Source organism: Stenella coeruleoalba (assembly GCF_951394435.1).
Source record: "Stenella coeruleoalba genome assembly, chromosome: 12".
Classification (NCBI taxonomy): Eukaryota; Metazoa; Chordata; class Mammalia; order Artiodactyla; family Delphinidae; genus Stenella; species Stenella coeruleoalba.
Window position 1 is genome coordinate 21,604,595 of NC_137158.1, and position 25,395 is coordinate 21,629,989.

A 25,395-nucleotide genomic window follows, 5' to 3' on the forward strand; every position below is an offset into this window, starting at 1 on the left:
GGGCCAGATGTGGGCATAAATGAGAGATAGCGAGTGACTTTTATTAGATAAAGTTCAAGACAGCTGCCGATAGGGTGAGGAGGCCTTGGCAGGTAGGAGCTGGAAGGGTACCATAAGATGCCCAGTGCTGAGGAAGGACATGAGCAACCAGAGTAGAGAGGCAGTGTTTAATCAAGGGGGTGGCAGACAAGAGATCTTCAGAAATATTGTGTCCCCAAACTGGATCCCTAAAAGTGCCCTCTGAGATTAATGAGTCAGGTCCAGAGAGCACCTGTCCCAGACAGGGCCAGTCTAGTCATATTTTTGTTGACCAATTATCCTTTGCCCCAACCAACCCATAGGCTCAGGAAGCATGGAGGGTGAGAAGAGGAAAGAGGGGAAAAACTAAGGCAGAGATGGAAAGAAGAAAAAAACGTTCCTACCCTTTACTATTGTACGTGCTCCCTGTAGCTGGTTTAAGTTTGCCAGAGAGGAGAAAATTTAACTTTGGATGAAGACCAACTTTTCACTACACTGAGCTGGAGAAGTTAATTATTGAAATGAGACAGTTTTTTTTTTTTTAAGTTTTACTAAAGATATCAGAGGACTTCTAATTATCTGAGAATGACCATAAGACCCCTGGAATCTGTCTGAATTTTCATCCAAAGGGACAGGGAGGAACTTGGCTTCAGGAGTGAACAGCAAAGACACCAGCAGAGTTGGTTTTGGATGAAACACTTGAGCTCTACTTGTCAAATGTTAAGATTACATTTGCTTCCTTGAAGATGGATTTTTTTTCCTCTTTTTTATTCTGTCTTCTTTTTGATGACTTTTGAGGTAAAGGATTGAAATTAAAATGTCTTTACCAACTTCAGGGAGCTAGATCAGTATGTAAAAGCATACTGTGATTAAAACATCTCTTTAGTTATTTTCAGCAAAGGGAAAGCATAAAAGAATTTTAATAAAAAGCTTTTGAGTTTTTACGTTAAGAATGAGAGACAGCTATTTACTACCAGTTGAATTCTGTAAAGAAATAAAAAATTAACTTAGTTCTTAAAAAAAATTTAGAATAGATTTAAATTTACAGAAAAGTTGCTAAATAGTACAGGGAGTACCTTTATACCCCACACCCAGTTTTATCTATTATTAACATTTTATATTAGTGGGGTATATTGGTCACAATTAATGAACCATTATTAATGAACCACAATTAATGAACACATTATTATTAGCTAAAGCCCGTATTTTTAATATTTGAACAAAATCTTTAGTTTTTATCTAATATTCTTTTTGTGTTCCATGATCCCACCCAGGATATCACATTACATTTCATAGTCATGTCTGCTTAGGATACTCTTAGGTTTGACAGTTTCACAGATTTTCCTTGTTTTTGATGACCTTGACACTTTTGAGGAATACTGGTCAGGTAGTTTGTGGAATGTCCCTCTACTGGGATTTTTCTGATATTTTTCTTATGGTTAGATTGGCGTTACAAGTTTCTGGGAGGAAGACCACAGAGATACAGTGTCATTCTCATCATATTATAACAATGATCTATATTGTCAATATGACTTATCACGTTGATGTGAACTTTGATCACCTGGCTGAGGTACTGTTTTTCAGGTTTCTCCACTTCAGTTTAGTCTTTCCCCACCCTCTGCATATACTGTACTCTTTGGAAGAAAGTCATTATGTACAGCCCACACCTAAAAGAGTGGGGCGTTATTCTCCACCTCCTTGAGTGTGACAGTAAACTCTGCACTGGAAGTTTATCCACTCTCCTCATTTATCGTTATTAAGCCAATCATTTATTTATATTGATATGAACTCATGGATATTGATTTTATACTTTGGGTTACAATCCAGTACTATATTGTTTATTTTGTTGTAAACTGTTCCAGCTTTGACCATTAAGAACTCTTTCAGTTGGCTCACATGTCCCTTTGAAATACCCCCATCATTGTGGGCTTTTTATTTTCGAGAACTTTCTCACTTTCCTGTACTATAGATTCTCCAGGCTCATATATATATTACCTGCCCCAATCCTAGAATCAGCCATTCCTCCCAGGGGCTCTGGTTGCTTTAATTGGAGGATGGTATTAGAGACCAAGATCTGGGCGATAGCTGTGCTTGTTGCTACTGGGATAATATTTTTTCAAGTATGTTTGATATTATTCAATAAATATTTATTGAATACCTTCTAGTGTGAAATATAGTATTATGCAGTGGAGAAGTGGAATTTGAGATTTCTTGACCACTGCCTACACAGCTGGAATTAAAATCAGCAAAGCCCACCTGTTTAACCATTGTTATTTTCCAGGGGAAAAGCGTTATGTGATAGGAAAGAAGCTGAAAAGGAAAAAATACACAGAGTCCCCACCGAAGAAGGTGGAGGCGTATGACCCAGCAATCCCACCACTGGGCATACACCCTGAGCAAACCATAATTCAAAAAGAGTCATGTACCAAAATGTTCATTGCAGCTCTATTTACAATAGCCCAGAGATGGAAACAACCTAAATGCCCATCATCAGATGAATGGATAAAGCAGATGTGGCACATACATACAGTGGAATATTACTCAGCCATAAAAAGAAACAAAATCGAGTTATTTGTACTGAGGTGGATGGACCTAGAGTCTGTCATACAGAGTGAAGTAAGTCAGAAAGAGAAAGACAAATACTGTATGCTAACACATATATATGGAATCTAAGGGAAAAAAAGAAAATGTCATGAAGAACCTAGAGGTAAGATGGGAATAAAGGCACAGACCTACTAGAGAATGGACTTGAGGATACGGGGACGGGGAAGGGTAAGCTGTGACAAAGTGAGAGAGTGGCATGGACATATATACACTACCAAACGTAAGGTAGATAGCTAGTGGGAAGCAGCCGCATAGCACAGGGAGATCAGCTCGGTGCTTTGTGACCGCCTGGATGGGTGGGATAGGGAGGGTGGGAGGGAGGGAGACACAAGAGGGAGGAGATATGGGAACATATGTATAACTGATTCACTTTGTTATAAAGCAGAAACTAACACACCATTGCAAAGCAATTATACTCCAATAAAGATGTAAAAAAAAAAAAAAAGGGTTGGGAAGGCCTTGTCTGTGGAGGGTGGGGCCTAAGCAAGGGTGAGGGCTGGGTGGTGGGCGGGGCCAATGCTCAGGACCCACAGGGCTGGAAAAGGCCTTGGGGGCTGTGAGGGATGGGGCTTAGGCTCAAGGAACAGAAGGGGCCCAGAAGGGGCCCACCCTTTTCCACCCCCCACCCCTGGTCTCAGAGGGCAGGGGACCTCACCTGCAAGCCCAGCAGGCTTCCTGGGCTCAAGTGGGCCAGGCAAATGCCCTCCTCTCAGAAGGCCCCTCCCATCTGCCTCTCCTGATCTTCCTGGCCTCCCTCCTATGCCCCCAGGACCAATGCAGCCGGGGTGGGGGGTGGAAAAGGGTGGCCTTGGCGGGCAGGGGACTGGCCTGGGAGCTCAGCAAACTCCCCGGGCCCAAGTGGGCAGGGAAAACGCCCTCTTCTCCTCCCAAAGTGCCTCTCCCACCTGCCTCTCCTGATCTCCCCGACCGCAGGGTCTCCCATCCTGTCTGGCCTCTCCTTCTCCTCCCCCCTCAGTCCCCCCATGTCCTACTGGTTCACTTGTGGTTCCTCCCATCTCATTGGGCATCAGGGTCCCCCGCCAGTGGCCAGCAGGTGCCCTAGTTGTGGGGAGATGCTAACTTGGCATCTTCCCACACCGCCATCTTGACTCCACCCCCTACATTTACTTACGATAACATGTGTATGATAAAGTAAGACTCATGCACATTTCCTTTAAAAATGTGTATTCCTTGGAATGTACCTACATTCAGAGTTCTAGGAACTAAAGGTCAGGTAGCCAAATAACCTTCAAATAAAGTAGTTTGTTTAGGTCATTCTGACTTTTAAAAACATTTTTATTGAAGTATAGCTGATTTACCATGTTGTGTTAATTTTTGCTGTACAGCAAAGTGACTCAGTTGTTATATATATATTCTTTTTTATATTATTTTCATTCTGGTTTATCACAGGATAATGAATGTAGTTCGCTGTGCTATACAGTAGGACCTTGTTGTTTATCCATCCTATATATACTAGTTTGTATTTGCTAATCCCAAGTCCAAATCCTTCCCTCCCCCCACCCCCACCCTGCTTCTTGGCAACCACAAGTCTATTCTCTTCATTTGTGAGTCTGTTTCTGCTTTGTAGAAATGTTTATTTGTGTCATATTTTAGATTCCATATATAAGTGGTATCATATGGTATTTGTCTTTTTTGTTCTGACTTACTTTGCTTAGTATGATAATCTCTAGATCCACCCGTGTTGCTGCAGATGGCATTATTTCATTCTTTTTTATGGCTAATATTCCATTTTATATACACACACACACATCACATCTTCTTTATCGATTCATCTGTCAATGGACATTTAGATTGCTTCCATGTCTCGGCTATTGTATATAGTGCTGCTATGAACACAGGAGTGCATGTATCTTTTCTAATTATGGTTTTCTCTGGGTATATGCCCAGTAGTGGGATTGCTGGATCATATGGCAACTTTAGTTTTTTGAGGGTTCTCCATACTGTTTTCCATAGTGACTGTGCCAACTTACATTCCCATTAGCAATGTGGGAGGGTTCCCTTTTCCCTCTCCAACATTTATTATTTGTAGACTTTTTGATGATGGCCATTCTGACCAGTGTGAGTTGGTACCTGCTTGTAGTTTTGACTTGCATTTCTCTAATAATTAGCGATGATCAGCATCTTTTAATGTGCCTGCTGGCCATCTGTATGTCTTCTTTGGAGAAATGTCAATTGAGGTCTTCTGCTCACTTTTCGATTCTGTTGTTTGTTTTTTTCTTATCGAGTTGTATGAGCTGCTTGTATATTTTGGAAATTAAGCCCTTGTCGGTTACATCATTTGCAAATATTTTCTCCCTATCCGTAGGTTGTTTTTTCATTTTGTTTATGGTTTCCTTTGTTGCACAGGAGCTTGTAAGTTTGATTAGGTCCCATTTCTTTATTTTTGCTTTGATTTCTATTGCCTTGGGAGACTGACCCAAGAAGACATTGGTACGGTCATTGTGAATTTAAGGTGGGAGGATTGATATGACATTTATGCTATCACTTCTCCATCCTGCCAGATATTGCTAATCAACCATGGCACTCTTTTTATTTATTTATTTTTATTTTTTTATTTTTTTCAGCATCCCCCTGGGAACTGTTTTTTTCTTTTTATTGGAGTATAATTGCTTTACAATGGTGTGTTAGTTTCTGCTTTACAACAAAATGAATAAGTTATATATATACATGTGTTCCCATATCTCTTGCCTCTTGCATCTCCCTCCCTCCCACCCTCCCTATCCCACCCCTACAGGCGGTCACAAAGCACCGAGCTGATCTCCCTGTGCTATGCAGCTGCTTCCCACTAGCTGTCTACCTTACGTTTGGTAGTGTATACATGTCCAAGCCTCTTTCTCGCTTTGTCACAGCTTACCCTTCCCCCTCCCCATATCCTCAAGTCCATTCTCTACTAGGTCTGTGTCTTTAGGTTCTTCATGACATTTTTTTTTCTTAAATTCCATATATATGTGTTAGCATACAGTATTTGTCTCTCTCTTTCTGACTTACTTCACTCTGTATGACAGACTCTAGGTCTATCCACCTCAGTACAAATAGCTCAATTTCGTTTCTTTTTATGGTTAATATTCCACTGTATATATGTGCCACTTCTTCTTTATCCATTCATCCGATGATGGACACTTAGGTTGTTTCCATCTCCAGGCTATTGTAAATAGAGCTTCAATGAACATTTTGGTACATGACTCTTTTTGAATTTTGGTTTTCTCAGGGTATATGCCCAGTAGTGGGATTGCTGGGTCATATGGTAGTTCTATTTGTAGTTTTTTAAGGAACCTCCATACTGTTCTCCATAGTGGCTGTACCAATTCACATTTCCACCAGCAGTGCAGGTGTGTTCCCTTTTCTCCACACCCTCTCCAGCATTTATTGTTTCTAGATTTTTTGATGATGGCCATTCTGACTGGTGTGAGATGATATCTCATTGTAGTTTTGATTTGCATTTCTCTAATGATTAATGATGTTGAGCATTCTTTCATGTGTTTGTTGGCAGTCTGTATATCTTCTTTGGAGAAATGTCTATTTAGGTCTTCTGCCCATTTTTGGATTGGGTTGTTTGGTTTTTTGTTATTGAGCTGCATGAGCTGCTTGTAAATTTTGGAAATTAATCCTTTGTCAGTTGCTTCATTTGCAAATATTTTCTCCCATTCTGAGGGTTGTCTTTTGGTCTTGTTTATGGTTTCCTTTATTGTGCAAAAGCTTTGAAGTTTCATTAGGTCCCATTTGTTTATTTTTGCTTTTATTTCCATTACTCTAGGAGGTGGGTCAGAAAGGATCTTGCTGTGATTTATGGCATAGAGTGTTCTGCCTATGTTTTCCTCTAAGAGTTTGATAGTTTGTGGCCTTACATTTAGGTCTTTAATCCATTTTGAGCTTATTTTTATGTATGATTATGGAGTGATCTAATCTCATACTTTTACATGTACCTGTCCAGTTTTCCCAGCACCACTCATTGAACAGGCTGTCCTTTCTCCACTGTATATTCCTGCCACCTTTATCAAAGATAAGGTGTCCATATGTGTGTGGGTTTATCTCTGGGCTTTCTATCCTGTTCCATTGATCTATCTTTCTGTTTTTGTGCCAGTACCATACCATCTTGATAACTGTAGCTTTGTAGTATAGTCTGAAGTCAGGGAGCCTGATTCCTCCAGCTCCGTTTTTTGTTCTCAAGATTGCTTTGGCTATTCGGGGTCTTTTGTGTTTCCATACAAATTGCGAAATTTTTTGTTCTAGTTCTGTGAAAAATGCCAGTGGTAGTTTGATAGGGATTGCATTGAATCTATAGATTGCTTTGGGTAGTAGAGTCATTTTCACAATGTTGATTCTTCCAATCCAAGAACATGGTATATCTCTCCATCTATTTGTATCATCTTTAATTTCTTTCATCAGTGTCTTATAATTTCCTGCATACAGGTCTTTTGTCTCCTTAGGTAGGTTTATTCCTAGATATTTTATTCTTTTTGTTGCAATGGTAAATGGGAGTGTTTTCTTGATTTCACTTTCAGATTTTTCATCATTGGTATATAGGAATGCCAGAGATTTCTGTGCATTAATTTTGTATCCGGCCACTTTACCAAATTCATTGATTAGCTCTAGTAGTTTTCTGGTAGCATCCTTAGGATTCTCTATGTATAGGATCATGTCATCTGCAAACAGTGACAGCTTTACTTCTTCTTTTCCGATTTGGATTCCTTTTATTTCCTTTTCTTCTCTGATTGCTGTGGCTAAAACTTCCAAAACTATGTTGAATAAGAGTGGTGAGAGTGGGCAACCTTGTCTTGTTCCTGATCTTAGTGGAAATGCTTTCAGTTTTTGACCATTGAGGATGATGTTGGCTGTGGGCATGTCATATATGGCCTTTATTATGTTGAAGAAAGTTCCCTCTATGCCTACTTTCTGCAGGCCTTTATCATAAATGGGTGTTGAATTTTGTCAAAAGCTTTCTCTGCATCTATTGAGATGATCATATGTTTTTTCTCCTTCAATTTGTTAATATGGTTTATCACATTGATAGATTTGCGTATACTGAAGAATCCTTGCATTCCTGGAATAAACCCCACTTGATCATGGTGTATGATCCTTTTAATGTGCTGTTGGATTCTTTTTGCTAGTATTTTGTTGAGGATTTTTGCATCTATGTTCATCAGTGATATTGGCCTGTGGTTTTCTTTCTTTTTTTTTTTTTTTTTTTTTGCGGTACGCGGGCCTCTCACCGCTGTGGCCTCTCCCGCTGCGGAGCACAGGCTCCGGACGCACAGGCTCAGCGCCACGGCTCACGGGCCCAGCCGCTCCGCGGCATGTGGGATCTTCCCGGACCGGGGCACGAACCCGTGTCCCCTGCATCGGCAGGCGGACTCTCAACCACTGCACCACCAGGGAAGCCCCTGTGGTTTTCTTTCTTTGTGACATCCTTGTCTGGTTTTGGTATCAAGGTGATGGTGGCCTCGTAGAAGGAGTTTGGGAGTGTTCCTCCCTCTGCTATATTTTGGAAGAGTTTGAGAAGGATAGGTGTTAGCTCTTCTCTAGATGTTTGATAGAATTCGCCTGTGAAGCCATCTGGTCCTGGGCTTTTGTTTGTTGGAAGATTTTTAATCACAGTTTCAATTTCAGTGCTTGTGATTGGTCTGTTCATATTTTCTTATTCTTCCTGACTCAGGCTTGGCAGGTTGTGCCTAAGAATTTGTCCATTTCTTCCAGGTTGTCCATTTTATTGGCATAGAGTTGCTTGCAGTAATTCTGCAGTGTCAGTTGTTACTTCTCCTTTTTCATTTCTAATTCTATTGATTTGAGTCTTCTCCCTTTTTTTCTCCATGAGTCTGGCTAATGGTTTATCAATTTTGTTTATCTTCTCAAAGAACCAGCTTTTAGTTTTATTAATCTTTGCTATCATTTCCTTCATTTCTTTTTCATTTATTTCTGATCTGATTTTTATGATTTCTTTCCTTGTGCTAACTTTGGGGATTTTTTGTTCTTCTTTCTCTAATTGCTTTAGGTGTAAGGTTAGTTTGTTTATTCGAGATGTTTCCTGTTTCTTAACGTAGGATTGTATTGCTATAAACTTCCCTCTTAGAACTGCTTTTGCTGCATCCCATTGATTTTGGTTCGTCCTGTCTCCATTGTCATTTGTTTCTAGGTATTTTTTTATTTCCTCTGATTTCTTCAGTGATCACTTCGTTATTAAGCAGTGTATTCTTTAGCCTCCATGTGTTTCTATTTTTTACAGATCTTTTCCTATAATTGATATCTAGTCTCATAGCATTGTGGTTGGAAAAGATACATGATACAATTTCAATTTTCTTAAATTTACCAAGGCTTGATTTGTGGCCCATGATATGATCTATCCTGGAGAATGTTCCATGAGCACTAGAGAAAAATGTGTATTCTGTTGTTTTTGGATGGACTGTCTTATAAATATCAATTAAGTCCATCTTGTTTAATGTATCATTTAAAGCTTGTGTTTCCTTATTTATTTTCATTTTGGATGATCTGTCCATGGGTGAAAGTGGGGTGTTAAAGTCCCCTACTATGAATGTGTTACTGTCGATTTCCCCTTTTATGGCTGTTAGTATTTGCCTTATGTACTGAGGTGCTCCTATGTTGGGTGCATAAATATTTACAATTGTTATATCTTCTTAGATCGATCCCTTGATCATTATGTAGTGTCCTTCTTTGTCTCTTCTAATAGTCTTTATTTTAAAGTCTATTTTGTCTGATATGAGAATTGCTACTCCAGCTTTCTTTCGGTTTCCATTTGCATGGAATATCTTTTTCCATCCCCTCACTTTCAGTCTGTATATGTCTCTAGGTCTGAAGTGGGTCTCTTGTAGACAGCAAATATATGGGTCTTGTTTTTGTATCCATTCAGCCAATCTGTGTCTTTTGGTGGGAGCATTTAGTCCATTTACATTTAAGGTAATTATCGATATGTATGTTCCTATTCCCATTTTATTAATTGTTTTGGATTCGTTATTGTAGGTCTTTTCCTTCTCTCGTGTTTCTTGCCTAGAGAAGTTCCTTTAGCAGTTGTTGTAGAGCTGGTTTTGTGGTGCTGAACTCTCTCAGCTTTTGCTTGTCTGTAAAGGTTTTAATTTCTCCATCAAATCTGAATGAGATCCTTGCTGGGTAGAGTAATCTTGGTTGCAGGTTTTTCTCCTTCATCACTTTCAATATGTCCTGCCACTCCCTTCTGGCTTGCAGAGTTTCTACTGAAAGATCAGCTGTTAACCTTATGGGGATTCCCTTGTGTGTTATTTGTTGTTTTTCCCTTGCTGCTTTTCATATGGTTTCTTTGTATTTAATTTTTGACAGTTTGATTAATATGTGTCTTCGTGTATTTCTCCTTGGATTTATCCTGTATGGGACTCTCTGTGCTTCCTGGACTTGATTAACAATTTCCTTTCCCATATTAGGGAAGTTTTCAACTATAATCTCTTCAAATATTTTCTCAGTCCCTTTCCTTTTCTCTTCTTCTTCTGGAACCCCTATAATTCGAATGTTGGTGCGTTTAATGTTGTCCCAGAGGTCTCTGAGACTGTCCTCAGTTCTTTTCATTCTTTTTTCTTTTTTCTGCTCTGCAGGAGTTATTTCCACTATTTTATCTTCCAGGTCACTTATCCGTTCTTCTGCCTCAGTTATTCTGCTATTGATCCCATCTAGAGTACTTTTAATTTCTTTTATTGTGTTGTTCATCGTTGCTTGTTTCGTCTTTATTTCTTCTAGGTCCTTGTTAAATGTTTCTTGCATTTTGTCTATTCTATTTCCAAGATTTTGGATCATCTTTATTATCATTTTGTGAATTCTTTTTCAGGTAGACTGCCTATTTCCTCTTCATTTGTTAGGTCTGTTGGGTTTTTATATTGCACCTTCATCTGCTGTGTGTTTTTCTGTTTTCTCATTTTGTTTATCTTACTGTGTTTGGGGTCTCCTTTTTAGAGGCTGCAGGTTCATAGTTCCCGTTGTTTTTGGTGTCTGTCCCCAGTGGCTAAAGTTGATTCAGTGGGTTGTGTAGGCTTCCTGGTGGAGGGGACCAGTGCCTGTGTTCTGGTGGATGAGGCCGGATCTTGTCTTTCTAGTGGGCAGGTCGACATCTGGTGGTGAGTTTTGGGGTGTCTGTGGACTTATTATGATTTTGGGAAGCCTCTCTGCTAATGGGTGGGGTTGTGTTCCTGTCTTGCTAGTTGTTTGGCATAGGATGTCCAGCACCATAGCTTGCTGGTCGTTGAGTGAAGCTGGGTGGTGGTGTTGAGATGGAGATCTCTGGGAGGTTTTAGCCATTTGATATTATGTGGAGCTGGGAGTTCTCTTGTGGAGCAGTGTCCTGAAGTTGTCTCTCCCACCTCAGAGGCACAGCACTGACTCCCGGCTGCAGCACCAAGAGCCTTTCATCCACACGGGTCAGAAGAAAAGGGAGAAAAAGTAGAAAGAAAGAATTAGTAGAAGTAGAAAGAAAGAAAAAGAAAGAAAGAATGAAAGGAGGGAGGGAGGAAGAAAGGAGGGACGGTAGGAGAAGAAAGAATGAAGATAAAGTAATTAAAATAATTATTAAGAGAAAAAAGAACACCACCACCAAAAACAGACGGATAGAACCCTAGGTCAAATGGTGGAAGCAAAGCTCTACAGACAAAATCTCACACAGAAGCATACACATACACACTCACAAAAAGAGGAAAAGGGGAAAAAATCATAAATCTTGCTCTCAAAGTCCACCTCCTCAATTTGGGATGATTGGTTGTCTATTCATGTATTCCACAGATGCAGGGTACATCAAGTTGATTGATTGTGGAGCTTTAATCCACTGCTTCTGAGGCTGCTGTGAGAGATCTCCCTTTCTCTCTTCTTTGTTCGCACAGCTCCCAGGGGCTCAGCTTTGGATTTGGCCCTGCCTCTGCGTGTAGTTAGCTGGAGGGCGTCTGTTCTTCGCTCAGACAGGACGGGGTTAAGGAGCCGCTGATTTGGGGGCTCTGGCTCACTCAGGCTGGGGGTAGGGAGGGGCATAGAGTTTGGGGCGAGCCTGCGGCGACAGAGGCCAGCTTGACGTTGCACCAGCCTGCGGCGCGCCGTGCGTTCTCCCGGGGGAGTTGTCCCTGGATCACGAGACCCTGGCCGTAGTGGGCTGCACAGGCTCCCCGGAAGGGCGGTGTGGATAGTGACCTGTGCTCGCACACAGGCTTCTTGGTGGCGGCAGCAGCAGCCTTAGCGTCTCATGCCCGTCTCTGGGGTCCGCGCTTTTAGCCACGGCTCGCGCCCATCTCTGAAACTCCTTTAAGCAGCGCTCTTGATCCCCTCTCCTCGCGCACCAGGAAACAAAGAGGTAAGAAAAAGTCTCTTGCCTCTTTGGCAGGTCCAGACTTTTCCCTGGACTCCCTCCCGGCCAGCCATGGTGCACTAACTCCTTCAGGCTGGGTTCACGCCGCCAACCCCGGTCCTCTCCCTGCGCTCCGACCGAAGCCCGAGCCTCAGCTCCCAGCCCCGCCCGCCCCGGCGGGGGGAGCAGACAAGCCTCTCAGGCAGGTGAGTGCCCGTCAGCAGCGATCCTCTGCGCGGGAATCTCGCCGCTTTGCCCTCCGCACCCCTGTTGCTGTGCTCTCCTCCGTGGCTCCGAAGCTTCCCCCTCCGCCACCCACAGTCTCCGCCCGCGAAGGGGCTTCCTAGTGTGTGGAAACCTTTCCTCCTTCACAGCTCCCTCCCACTGGTGCAGGTCCCGTCCCTATCCTTTTGTCTCTGTTTATTCTTTTTTCTTTTGCCCTACCCAGGTACGTGGGGGGTTTCTTGCCTTTTGGGAGGTCTGAGGTCTTCTGCCAGCGTTCAGTAGGTGTTCTGTAGGAGCTGTTCCACGTGTAGATGTATTTCTGGTGTATCTGTGGGAAGGAAGGTGATTTCCGAGTCTTACTCTTCTGCCATCTTCCTGGAATTCTCGGCACTCATTAGAGCTAAGACTCAATCTGACAAGCCTCATTACCACTCCAGGAAGCCACTGCCAGTAGAAGGAGCTCCTAAGATGAAACATCTTAGCCATTTGCGTGTGTGGGTATGGCAAGAAATTTTGCAGAGGACTTGAGGACAAATGAGCTCAGGGAAGTGAATTTTTGTTTGAATTTGATTTCTGTCTCAATTCTTGCAATGAGAACATCATAATTAGCTTTATATATATATATATATATATATATATATATACACACACATATACATATACATATACATATGCATATGTATAAATATATATGCACACCCCTGAAGGGGCTTGAAGACTTTCGAGGGGTACATGGCTTTGGCAACTTTAAGGAGATCATTTTGTAGATGTTCAGTTTCCATGTGTCACTTGCTCAAGCTGATGTGTCTGAGACCCACTCCTGCAGTCAGGTTTTGTCTTTCCTTCCTTCCTTTTCACACTTGACTGTCTCCTACTGTGCAAAAGAAATGTGCACCCATCTGAATCTTATGAGGCATTTCCCAGGCTATAAAAGAACCTCTGGGACAACACTAAATGAACCAACATTTGAAGTATAGGGGTCCCAGAAAAAGAAGAGAAAAAGAAAGGGTCTGAGAAAATATTTGTAGAGATTATAGTGGAAAACTTCCCTTACATGGGAAAGGAAACAGTCACCCAAGTCCAGGAAGCACAGAGTCCCATACAGGATAAACCGTAGGAAAAACACACAAAGACATATTAATCAAACTAACAAAAAGTAAATTCAAAGAAAAAGTATTAAGAGCAGCAAGGGAAAAGCAACAACTAATAAACAAAAGAATCCCCATAAGGTTATCAGCTGTTTTTCAGCAGAAACTCTGCAAGCCAGAAGGGAGTGGCAGGATATACTTAAAGTGATTAAAGAGAAAAACCTACAACCAAGATTACTCTACCTGGCAAGGATCTCATTCAGATTTGACAGAGAAATCAAAAGCTTTTCAGAGAAGCAAAAGCTACGAGAATTCAGCACCACCAAACCAGCTTTACAACAAATGGGAAAGAAACTTCTTCTAGGCCGGAAACACAAGTGAAGAAAAACACTCACAAAAGAAACCCAAAACAATTAAGAAAATGGTAATAGGAACATACATATCGATAATAACCAGAATGTAAATGGATTAAATGCCCCAACGAAAAGACACAGACTCGCTAAACGGAAATTAAAAACAAGACCCATATATATGCTGTCTACAAGAGACCCGCTTCAGACCTAGGGACACATACAGACTGAAAGTGAAGCGATGGAAAAAGGTATTCCATGCAAATGGAAATCAAAAGAAAGCTGGAGTAGCAATACTCATATCAGATAAAATAGCCTTTAAAATAAATACTGTTAAAAGAGATAAGGAGGGACACTACATAATGATCAAAGGATCAATCCAAGAGCAAGATATAACAATTACAAATATTTATGCACCCAACACAGGAGCACCTAAGTACATAAGGCAAATGCTAACAACCATGAAAGGAGAAATCGACATAAAAGTATCAAAATAATAGTAGGGGACTTTAACACCCCACTTACACCAATGGACAGATCATCCAAACAGAAAATAAATAAGGAAACACAAGCTTTAAATGACACAAGAGACCAGATAGATTTAATTGATATTTATAGAACATTCCACCCAAAAGTGGCAGAATACCCTTTCTTCTCAAGTGTACACGGAACATTCTCCAGGATAGGTGACTTGGGTTACAAATCAAACCTTGGAAATTTCAAGAAAATTGAAATCGTATCAAGCATCTCAAACACTATGAGATTGGAAATCAATTACAGAAAAAAAAATGTAAAAAACACAAATACATGCAGGCTAAACAGTGCACTACTAAATAACCAAGAGATCACTGAAGAAATCAAAGAAGAAATTTTAAAAATACATAGAAACAAATGACAATGAAAACATGATGACCCAAAACTTATGGGATGCAGCAAAAGCAGTTCTAAGAGAGAAGTTTACAGCAACTCAATCTCACCTCAAGAAACAAGAAAAGTCTCAAACAATCTAACCCTACACTTAAAACAACTAGAGAAAGAAGAACAAAGAAAACGCAAAGTCAATAGAAGGAAACAAATCATAAAGATCAGAGCAGAAATAAATGAAATAGAAATGAAGAAAACAATAGCAAAGTTCAATAAAACGAAAAGCTGGTTCTTTGAGAAGATAAACAAAATTGATAAACCCGTAGCCAGACTCATCAAGAAAAAAAGGGAGAGGATGCAAATCAATAAAATTAGAAATGAAAAATGAGAAATCACAATTGACACCGCAGAAATACAAAGGATTATAAGAGACTACTACAAACAACTATATGCCACTAAAATGCACAACCACGAAGAAATGGACAAAATCTTGGAAAGGTACAATTTTCCAAGACTGAACCAGGAAGAAATAGAAAATATGAACAGACCTATCACAAGTAATGAAATTGAAACCATAATTTAAAATGTCCCAACAAACAAAAGTCCAGGACCAGATGGCTTCACAGGTGAATTCTATCAAACATTTAGAGAAGAGCTAACACCCATCCTTCTCAAACTCTTTCAAAACAATTGCAGAGGGAGGAACACTCCCAAATTCAGTCTACAAAGCCACCATCACCCTGATACCAAAACCAGAGAAAGTTATCAAAAAAAAAAAATTATAGACCAATATCACTGATGAACATAGTTGCAAAAATCCTGAATAAAATACCAGCAAACAAAAGCCAGCAACACATTAAAAGTATCATACACCATGATCAAGTGGGATTTATCCCAGGGATGCAAGGACTCTTCAATATACACAAATCAATCAGTGTAATCCACCATATTAACAAACTGAAGAATAAAAACCATACGATCATCTCAATAGATGCAGAAAAAGCTTTTGACAAAATTCAACACCCATTTATGATAAAAACTCTCCAGAAAATGGGCATAGAGGGAACCTATTTAAACATAATAAAGGCCATATATGACAAACTCACAGCAACCATCATACTGAACAGTGAAAAACTGAAAGCATTTCCACTAAGATCAAGAACAGACAAGGATGTCCACTCTTGCCACTCTTATTCAACATAATTTTGGAAGTCCTAGCCACTGCAATCAGAGAAGAGAAAGAAATAAAAGGAATACAAATTGGAAAAGAAGAAGTAAAACTGTCACAGATTTGCAGATGACATGACACTATACATAGAAAATCCTAAAGATGCCACGAGAAAACTACTAGAACTAATCAATGAATTTGGTAAGGTTGCAGGATGCAAAATTAATGCAAAATTAATGCATAAATCTCTGGCATTCCTATACACCAACAGCGAAAAATCAGAAAGAGAAATTAAGGAAACAATCTCATTTACCATCACAACAAAAAGAATAAAATACCTAGGAATAATCCTGCCTATGGAGGCAAAAGACTTGTACTCAGAAAACTATAAAACACTGATGAACGAAATCAAAGATACATAAACAGATGCGGAAATATACCACGTTCTTGGATTGGAAGAATCAATATTGTGAAAATGACTATACTACCCAAAGCAATCTATAGATTCAATGCAATCCATATCAAACTACCAATGGCATTCTTCACAGAATTAGAACAAAAAATTTTACAATTCGTATGGAAACAGAAAAGGCCCTGAAGAGCCAAAGCAATCTTGAGAAAGAAAAATGGAGGTGGAAGAATCAGGCTCCCTGACTTCAAACTATGCCACAAAGCTACAGTAATCAAGACAGTATGGTACTGGCACCAAAACAGAAATACAGATCAATGGTACAGGATAGAATGCCCAGAGATAAACCCATGCACATATGGGCATCTAGTTTACGACAAAGGAGGCAGGAACCTACAATGGAGAAAAGACAGCTTCTTCAATATGTGGTGGTGGGAAAACTGGACAGCTACATGTAAAAGGATGAAATTTAGAACACTGCTTAACACCGTACACAAAAATAAACTCCAAATGGATTAGACACATCAATGTAAGATGAGACACTATAAAACTCTTAGAGGAAAACATAGGAAAAACACTCTTTGACATAAACCACAGCAAGATCTTTTTTGACCCACCTCCTAGAGTAATGGAAATAAAAACATAAATTAAAAAATTGGACTTAATTAAACTTAAAAGCTTTTGCACAGCAAAGGAAACCATAAACCAGACAACCTTCAGAATGGGAGAAAATATTTGCAAATGAAACAAGAGACAAAGGATTAATCTCCAAAATATACAAACAGCTCATGGAGCTCAATATCAAAAAAACAAACAATCCAGTTAAAAAAATGGGTGGAAGACCTAAATAGACATTTCACCAAGGAAGACATACAGATGGTCAAGAGGCACATGATAAGATGCTCAACATCACTAATTATTAGAGAAATGCAAATCAAAACTACAGTGAGGTATCACCTCACACCAGTCAGAATGGCCATCATCAAAAAATCTACAAACAATAAATGCTGGAAAGGGTGTGGTGAAAAGGGAACCCTCCTGCACTGTTGGTGGGAATGTAAATTGATACAACCACTATTGACAATAGTATGGAGATTCCTTAAAAAACTAAAAATAGAACTACCATATGACACAGCAATCCCCCTACTGGGCATATACCCTGAGAAAACCATAATTCAAAAAGAGACATGTACCACAATGATCATTGCAGCTCTATTTACAATAGCCAGGACATGGAAGCAACCTAAGTGTCCACTGACAGATGAATGGATAAAGAAGATGTGGCACATATATACAATGGAATATTACTCAGCCATAAAAAGAAATGAAATTGAGTTATTTGTAGTGAGGTTGATGGACCTAGAGTCTTTCATACAGAGTGAAGTAAGTCAGAAAGAGAAAAACAAATATCGTATGCTAACACATACATGTGGAATCTAAAAAAAAAAAAAAAAAAGGTTCTGAAGAACGTAGGGGCAGGGTAAGCTGGGACGAAGTGAGAGAGTGGCATGGACATATATACACTACCTGTAAGGCCAGCAGGTCCGGGGAAGGGCCCAGGGAGTCAGATGGAATCCCTGCCAGGGTGGTTGATGCAGCCGGACCCACGAGTGGCATCAGCCCAGGACTTTCCACCTGCTCAGGAAACAGATCTGAGACTTTCCACTCGGCCCCAGTCTTCCCGCTCCCCGAGGGGCAGAACCAACGGCTCTGAGGCTGATGCAACTGACACCTGACATTGCCACAACACCCAAAAGATTACCAAAAAAGGGGGCTGCTTCACACAGCAAGCGCCTCCCCTGCGTCCACCCCTATAAATTTTGTTTGCGCCCGCATCCGGGCGCGACTTCTCTCGTCCCTTTCTCTCAGACCAGTGAACCTCGCCCGGGAGCGTTCCCAAATGAAGCTTGTTTAAGCTCTCCTCCGTTTTTGGTGCCGTTCCTTACATTTGGTGCCGAAACCTGGGAGGGGTACCCAGCCCCACAAATTACCGCGGGGCCACCCCTCCCCACCAGGGGACGACCGGGGACCTCTGCTCACCCACCCGATCCAGCAGAAGCAGGGTAAGTTCCTCCTTCATTCCCCTTGACCCCCGGGGTCCCTACCCACCAGACTCCCTGTCCTTAACCGCGGCTGCATCAGGGACTCCTCCATCCTCCCTCCGAGCCTTGGGTGATTGTGGAGACGTCCCAACTGCCTGACTGCTCTCCGATCCGCCGTTACCAGAGATTGAGACCAGAGACGTCTCTCTCTTTCTCTGTTCACCTGGGGACAGACCGGAGGTCATGGGGACTTCAGAATCCAAACCAGATCCTAAGGCACCACTGGGGTGTCTCCTGGCCAACTTTACAAAACTCGGCTTTTCTTAAGACCTCCGCCACAGGCGGCTCACATTCTATTCTACCGAGGCCTGGCCACAGTACCCTCTAGACAATCAATCTAAATGGCCTCCTGAAGGGACTTCCGATTTCAACATCCTCCGCGATTTAGATAACTACTGCCGCAGGACAGGTAAATGGTCCGAGGTCCCCTACTCCAGGCCTTCTGGTATTTACGCTCCTGCCCTTCCCTATGTGTCGATTGTTCCACTTCCCAGATCCTTCTTGCCAAACAAACATCTACTACATCCAAGCCCCTAATTTCCTTTGACGATGACCCCTCTCCACTAGACGATCCACCCGAATCTCTCACCTCTCTCCCCACTCCAGAGCTCCTCTCCAACCCCCACCCTACCCTGGACCGGCCCCTCTCCCTCCTGAGCCCACCCCAGCACCCCCCACCGCTCCCCTGCTTCCCCCGGCAACCTCCCCCTTGGCTTCCCCTTCCCCCGCTTCCTCCCCTTCCACCTCTCTCTCCTCGCCAATCAGCTCACACACCCGCTCTCACCACCACGACTACCAAGACCCAAACCTTCTCTGTCCCTTAAGAGAGGTGGCCGGAGCGGAAGGATTGGTTAGAGTTCATGTTCCCTTTTCCCTCCAAGATCTCTCTCAAATAGAAAAGCGATTAGGCTCCTTCTCTGCCGACTCCTCCCGCTACATCAAAGAATTTCGCTACCTCTCTCAAGCTTACGATCTAACCTGGCACGACATCTTTGTGATCCTATCTTCCACTCTGACCCCCGACGAGAGGGAACGAATTCAAACTGCTGCCCGAAACCACGCAGATCAGGTCCACCTCACTGATAACTCTATGCCCGTCGGAGCCACTGCCGTTCCTGACACCGATCCGGGCTGGAGTTATCAGGACGGCCAAGACGGTCACCGCAAACGCGATCTAATGATCCAATGCCTCTTGGCTGGTATGCAGGCTGCCTCCCACAAGATTGTCAACTTCGAAAAGCTAAAAGAGATAACCCAAGAGCCCAATGAAAATCCAGCCGTTTTTCTCAACCGCCTTACAGAGGCCCTAACTCTACACCCGCTTGGACCCTGACACCCCCACAGGAGCAACTGTCTTGGCCACCCACTGTATCACCCAATCAGCCCCTGATAGCAGAAAAAAACTTAAGCGGGCAGAGGACGGCCCCCAGACTCCCATCCGAGACCTGGTAAAAATGGCCTTTAACGTCTACAATGCCCGTGAGGATTTGGCAGAATCCAGCCGACAGGCTCGAATGCACCAAAACGTGGCCCTCCAGACCCAAGCCCTCGTAGCCGCCCTGCGGCTGGCCATCTCCCATGGACAACATCCACGGGACCCGCCGAAGGCAACCCCACCAGGGGCCTGCGTCAAGTGCGGAAAAGAGGGGCACTGGGCTTGCCAATGTCCCAATCCCCGGCCTCCTTCCAAGCCCTGCCCTGACTGTGGGCTAACAGGCCATTGGAAAAGTGACTGCCCTATGGCCGGCCCTCCCTCAGCGCCTCCACGTGGAGGGCGGACCGACCCGACGGCTCCACCACTCAAACTCCTGGGATTGGCTGACGACTGACAACACCTGGACTCGAAGACCCCCATCACCCTCGCCGAGCCCAGGGTAGTGCTACAGGTAGTGGGTAAGTCCATCTCATTCCTGGTGGACACGGGGGCTACCTATTCGGTCTTGCTTACATATTCCGGGCCAGTTTTTCCTTCCCAGATCTCGGTTATGGGCATCCACGGTAAGCCGTCCTTCCCGCTCCAGACCGGCCCCCTCTCAGGTTACATCGAGAGGCTCCCTTTCACTCATTCTTTCTTAGTCATACCGTCCTGCCTGGTTCCTCTGCTAGGTCGTGATGTTCTCTTCCAATTAGGGGCCTCTCTCCAACTGGCCAGGCTTGATCCTAAGGCCTCCTCCTCTCAACTCCTGCTCCCCCTCCTCTGTCTGGTAGCGGAACCCTCTCCCTCCTCTCTTCCTCCTCCCATCTCCCCCAACTGGATAGACCCCCAGGTCTGGGACACATCAAAACCCATAATAGCGACACACCACCCCCCTGTCCTAATCCGTCTTAAAGACCCCTCCAAGTTTCCATCCAGGCCCCAATTCCCCATTTCTGAAACTCGTCTAAGGGGCTTACGACCTATTATCACCAGACTCGTAGACCAGGGGCTCCTCATCCCCACGGACTCTCCCTGCAACACCCCCATCCTGCCTGTCCGCAAGGCCTCAGGAGATTACCGCCTGGTCCAGGACCTCCGACTGATCAATGAGGCGATAATTCCCCTCCACCCAGTCGTGCCAAACCCATACACTTTGCTCTCCCATATTCCCCTGTCCACCACCCGTTTTACGGTCCTCGATCTCAAAGACGCCTTCTTTTCTATCCCTCTACACCCTGATTCCTACTTCCTTTTTGCTTTCACCTGGACAGATCCAGATACCCAGGCTTCCCGCCAGCTCACCCGGACGGTTCCTCCCCAGGGCTTCCGCGACAGCCCCCACCTCTTTGGCCAGGCTCTGGCGCGGGACCTCGCTTCCTGCCCTCTCACCCCCAGTATAGTCCTCCAATACGTGGATGACCTCCTTCTCTGTAGCCCATCTCTCAGCCTCTCAAAACAACACACTGCTGACCTCCTCAGTTATCTCGGCTCTCGCGGCTATCGGGTCTCTCCAACCAAGGCCCAACTGTCTACACCCTCAGTAACCTACCTGGGAATCCACCTTACCCCACAACAAAGAGCCTGACAGCCGACCGCACGCAGGCCATCTGCGACCTCCAACCTCCAGAGACAGCTGACCAGATTCTCTCCTTTCTGGGCCTAATAGGATTTTTCCAACACTGGATCCCTAACTTTGCTCTTCTTGCTAAACCCCTATATTTAGCTGCTAAAGAAACCCCCCAAGGACCCCTTACCTCTCCCTCCACTGTTCGATGGGCCTTTCTCACCCTCACAGACACCCTGATATCCTCCCCTCCCCATTCTCTGCCTAACCCAGACCGTCCTTTCCACCTCTTTGTAGATGAACGGATCGGAATAGCTAAAAAAGAACCTCACAATTTGCTATGGCAGCCGCCCAAACCTAACTAGTGATGCACTCCCTTGCAATTCATCCCTCCCTGTAACTACGCCAGTGGGGGCCCCACCAGGCTTGTTCTTTTGGTGTAACGGCTCCCTTACAAAAGAGGTCAACTCTTCCTCCCCCTTCCCATGTATCCCCATCACCCTTGTTGCACAACTCACATTATATGGCCAAGCCGAATTTCTCTCACTTACCACACAACTTTTTGGCTGACAAAAAAGGGCCATCTTTCTCCCTATGGTCGCAGGCATTTCCCTCGCCTCCTCTCTCGTTGCTGCGGGCATCGGGGGAGGAGCCCTAACACACAGTGTCTCAACATCCCGTGACCTAGAACAGAAACTCCAGCTAGCCATCGAGGCTTCTGCCGCCTCCATCACCTCCCTCCAGCGCCAGATCACCTCAGTAGCCCGAGTTGCCCTCCAAAATCGACGCGCCCTGGACCTTCTGACAGCCGACAAAGGAGGTACCTGCCTCTTCCTACAGGAAGAATGCTGCTGCTATATCAACGAGACAGCGGTCGTTGAGGACAATGTAGATGCTCTCTGGCACTTAAAAGAAGAACTCCAACGCAGGCAGCGACAGTCCACCTCCCCCATCCCCAATTGGTGGCGGTCCACCCTCTATACCTGGCTGACACCAATCCTAGGCCCCTTAATCCTTATCTGCATCCTATTCATGCTTGCCCCGTTTACTCAGGTTTCTCTGCAGCCGTATACAAGAAGTCTCTCGGGTGGCGGTGAATCAGATGCTCTTCCACCCATATACCTTACTACCCACAGAACCCCCCGCTGCCGCCCTCCCCTAACCTCCAGACCGCTAGCCGCCCGACTCCCTTCCGGCGCCCCCGTACAGCAGTAAGTAGCCAGAGACCAAACGTCGCGCCATTACACCAAAGTAGTCGGGATGTAAGGCCAGCAGGTCCGGGGAAGGGCCCAGGGAGTCAGACGGAACCCCCGCCAGGGTGGTTGATGCAGCCGGACCCACGAGTGGCATCAGCCCGGGACTTTCCACCTGCTCAGGAAACAGACCCGGGACTTTCCACTCAGCCCCGGTCTTCCCGCTCCCTGAGGGGCAGAACCAACGGCTCTGAGGCTGATGCAACCGACACCTGACATTGCCACAACACCCGAAAGATTACCAAAAAAGGGGGCTGCTTCACACAGCAAGCGCCTCCCCTGCGTCTACCCCTATAAATTTTGTTCGTGCCCGCACCCGGGCAAGACTTCTCTGGCCCCTTTCTCTCGGACCAGTGAACCTCACCCGTGAGCGTTCCCAAATAAAGCTTGTTTAAGCTCTCCTCCGTTTTTGGTGCCGTTCCTTACACTGCCAAATGTAAAATAGCTAGCTAGTGGGAAGCAGCTGCATAGCACAGAGAGATCAGCTCAGTGTTTTGTGACCACCTAGAGGGGGGGGATAGAGAGGGTGAGAGGGAGACAAAAGAGGGAGGAGATATGGAGATATATATATATATATATATATATATATATATATATATATATATATACATATAGCTGATTCACTTTGTTATAAAGCAGGTTATTATAAAGCTGACACATCACTATATAAAGCAATTATACTCCAATAAAGATGTTAAAAAAAACTCCTGGATCTAATAGATAATTATTGCAAGGTCACAGGATACATGGTTAATACACAAAAACCAATTCATTTCCAATATACCATCAAAAAACAATTGGAATTTGAAATTAATAAACTTGAAAAACTCAAAAAGTGGAGAGAAAGGAAACAATCTAATTAGACATGGGCAAGACATGAAGATACATTCATCAAAGAAGATACAGGGCTTGCCTGGTGGCGCAGTGGTTGAGAGTCTGCCTGCTGATGCAGGGGACACGGGTTCGTGCCCCAGTCCAGGAAGATCCCACATGCCGCGGAGCGGCTGGGCCTGTGAGCCATGGCCGCTGAGCCTGAGCCTGCGCCTCCGGAGCCCGTGCTCTGCAACGGGAGCGGCCGCGACAGTGAGAGGCCCACGTACTGCAAAGAAAATAAATAAATAAATAAAAATTTTAAAAAAGAAGATAACAAATAGGCTTGTGAAAATATGTTCAACATCATTAGCTATTAGGGAATTACTAATTAAAACCACAGTGAGATACTATTACACACCTACTAGAAAGGCTAAAATAAAAAAAAGGGACTTCAGTGCTAGTGAGAATATAGAGAAATTGGATCGTTCATATATTTCTTGTGGAAATGTAAAATGGTACAGCTACTCCGGGAAATGGCTTGGCAATCTTTAAAAACTATGCAGCTACCATAAGATCCAGGAAGTGTACTTCTGGACATTTATCCCAGAGAAATAAAGAATTATGTTCATGCAAAAACCTGTATATAAATGCATATAGCAGTTTTATTTATAATAGCCCCAAACCAAAACAATCCAGATATTCTTCAATGAGTGAATGGTTAAACAAACTGCTATACAGTCATACCACAGAATTCTGCTTGGCAATAAAAAGTAATGAACTATTGATACATGCAACAATTAGTTGAATCTCTAGAGAATCTGTTGACTGAAAAAAGCCAGTCACAAAGTTTATATACTTCATAATTTCATTCATATAACATCCTTGAAATGATACGACCACAGAAATGGAGAATAGATTAGTGGTTGCTAGGGTTAAGGAGGGGGTGGGAATAAGGGAAGTGGATGTGGCTATAAAAGGGTGGCATGAAGCACCTTGATGTTGATGTAAATGTTCTGTATCTTGACTGTATCAATGTCAATATCCTGTAATGTGCTTGTTCAACATGTTACTATTGAGATAACTTGGGAAGGGTACACAGGATCTCTCTTGTTTCTTACAATCCCATAAGAATTTACAACTATCTCAAAATTAAAAGTTTAATTTAAAAAGTCAGTGAAAGTTTATTCATTCAATTGAATCAAATCTAAAGCAAGAAAACCCATTTAGCCATTTCCCAAGACACATACACATTATGAAGTGAAAATAAGTTACACTCCATTTGCAATTTATATCATCTGAGGAAAATCATCATATCACATATGAATATATCTGTTTAAAACTCTAACTTTATACACCCAAAGCCCAGGAGGTATGAGGAAATCAGACAATGGCTGATTAAATACTAGTTTAATAAACATTAGTTTATGAATAAATATTTATATCTAGCTTCATTTGTTAACTGAACAAAGACTATATCATGAAAGTGTCCTTAAAATGTTTCCTGGCTTGTAATTGTCTCAGCTTGTCCCTTTTTTATTCATTCTCTCTATGAGAACTTTTAAGGACTGACATATGGGATGCTTGATCACCATGAACTTGAGACTGGACATTATCTAAGTGGAAGGGTGAGCTATGTCAATACAAATGGAGAGACAAAAACAACTTTGAAGGAAATAAGGGATGTGAGAAAGTCCAGAAGGCTCTGGAACAAGTTCCCCACAGTGAAGAAGGATCAAAAACTGGAAAGATTGAATCAGGCTGGGCAAAAGATATATGATGTATCATAGGAGGATAAGACAAGACTATGAAGCCCATTCAAAAAGAAAAAAGGACTTCAAGGAAGAAGAGTAGAAATGCAGCTCTTGGTTCATTGGGAGAACAGAATAAAGGAACATGTCCTGAACTCTGAATAACTGAAAAGAAAAGATGAAAAACTCATTAGGAATAATGATCTTTCTCACTGAAGAAAGCCAAAATACAGTTTCCCATTCTTCATTTGTGACTAAGAAACTTGCCCAGGCTTTACTTTCCTACAATCATTATTTATGTTATGGTTGATCACTGTTCTTAATCAAATCCTCTTCTATGTAAATATTCACATGCAGTGTGCTTCTTGGTACTATTTATCTTATGATAAGTCAAAAAATAGTTTTAGGCCTCAGTGATTGTGAATAAATTGAACTTATTTCTCACCTGCA